Source organism: Chrysochloris asiatica, unplaced genomic scaffold (genome assembly GCF_000296735.1).
Source record: "Chrysochloris asiatica unplaced genomic scaffold, ChrAsi1.0 scaffold00103, whole genome shotgun sequence".
Lineage (NCBI taxonomy): Eukaryota > Metazoa > Chordata > Mammalia > Afrosoricida > Chrysochloridae > Chrysochloris > Chrysochloris asiatica.
The window spans coordinates 5,116,101-5,118,404 of NW_006408621.1; positions in this window are offsets into that span (position 1 = coordinate 5,116,101).

The following is a 2,304-nucleotide window of genomic DNA, read 5'->3' on the forward strand; positions in this document are numbered from 1 at the left end:
CGTCACTGGAGAAGGATATCATGTTTGGTAAGGTGGTGGGTCAGAGAAAAAGAGTAAGACCCCCAGCAAGATGGACTGGCAAAATGGCAGCATCAATGGGCTCAAGCGTGGCAACAAGTGAGGTTGGCCCAGGATCGGGCAGAGTTTCGTTCTGTTGTGCATAAGGTCACTATGAGTCGGTACTGACTCAATGCCACCTAACAACAACAAGTTTCTTGTTTTGGAAAAATAGAGTTTTTTAGAACTTATTGGTTACCTTTTAATTTTATTTATGGTTCTTTTTATTTCATTAAGTTACAAATTTTTATTTACTCATATTTATTGACATTTCTTTATGATGACTTACATTGTTTTTGGGAGCACATTGCCTCCACATGATAAGCACTGGACTGTGAGCCACAAAGTTGGTGGTTTGAGTCTACCAATTACTCTGTGGGAGAAAGACGAGGCTTTCTGCTTCCAGAAAGAGTAAAATCTTTAGAAACCCTATACAGGATAGTTATGGGTTGGAACTGACTTGAAGGCACTTAATGATAATATTGTTTCTAAATTTAAACATTCTTTGTAACAGAATTTTCAGTCATTCAGGTAATGAATTTATATTCTGAGTAGTTGGATAGTTAAACACTTCTGTTATGTTCTCTTTTACTTTTCTTTTCTTATTTTCCCCCTCATGAATTTACAAAACACATACATGTGTTTTGTATGATTAGTTGAAATTTTATTTGTGGCTTAGTCATGAGCAATTTTGTAAATGTTTGATTTACCAAAACTTTTTCCATTTCTGGGTTACAAAGTCAGTGTCTATTAATATAACCTTGTTATATAGTTCAATTCTTCTATGCCCTTATTTATTTTTTTATTGAATTGATTTGTCATAGATTGATAGTGGTGTGTTAAAATAGCTCATGATTGTGTAGCTGTCATTTCTAGTTTTGTTTTTAATAATTTTTACTTATTTATTTTGATATCATGCTATTTAGGGCAAAAGGCTCATGCCTTTGTTTCATTCATTCAACAAGTATCAAGTGTTGAAGGTGCAAAGATGGTCACTCTTTTCAAAGAGCTTACAGAGTATCAGGTCAAATACACCAAGAGAGATGATGAAAACACAGTAAGGGACAGTTGTAAGAGGAATGAGGTATAGGGAAAAGCACAATACAGATGGATGGAGAGGTGTAGTAGAGTCTTCTAAAGAGATTTCATCCCAATGGAAACACTGCCTTCTTAGAAATTGCATCATTTAATCAAGTGAAATGACCCTCTTTGTCTGTTAATGATTTTCATCTTGTACTATGCTTCATTTCATAGTTTTGCCACCCTTGCCCTTTCATTCTTTCAATTTTGTTGTGTTCGTTTGATCTATTCTTTAGAGTATTGCCATATAATGCCTTACCCATCCTTCTATTTTTATGATTGTTTGCTTTTGTAAGCAGCATGCAATTGAATGCTCTTTTACAACTCAGTCTGAGTATCAGCCTTTTAATGAAATGCTTAATTCGTTTAGCAAGCATGTATTGAATTCCTAATATATTCCAGAGACTGGACTAAGTCTGAGGGTAAAATGAAAGAAGACAATTAAGGACAAGGACTTGCAGTTTAACGCAGGAGTGGCAAGTAAGTAAAGTGACAAAGCACTAATGGACCCAGTCTAGACATAGACTTAAACATGGAGGGTAAGTAGGTAAAGGAAGAAGGCAGGGATGGATGCTTCAGACAGAAAGCAATATATTCCAAATTTAATAAGTAAAAGCGTGGTTGCTCCATTCTAGAAATGTAAGTAGTTCAGTGTGCACCAATCATTGATGCTGTGAGATGATGGGATGGTGGGAGCTGTGAAGGATGGAGCTAAATGAAAGTTAGGAGAAATCCCAATGCATTATGGAAGGAAGTTTAACTTCATTCAGAAAATTCCCCAGAGCCATTTTAAGTTGGTGAGTAACATGATTGGATTTGCTTTTGACTGATTCCATTGGTGAAACCATGGAGAATGAACAGAATGAGAGCTTGTGTAGGAGCAGAAAGACCAATTTGGAGGTAGCTGCAATATTTTAGTAGGAGAGAATGATGGAGTTGTACTTAAGATGAAAAGAAAGAAATTCTACACAGGATATGAGTAGAGTAAAATCTAAGATTTTATAATTGATTGTACTTGGTAGATAAAGGAGACTTAGTCTAATAACAACCTATTCTTCTGTATATGTAGCTATATGTAATATATCTATATTGTTAGATCATATCACTTTCCAAACTACACTCTGCTTTATATCTCGCTTTTTTCTTCATTTGGTTCAAGTTATATAT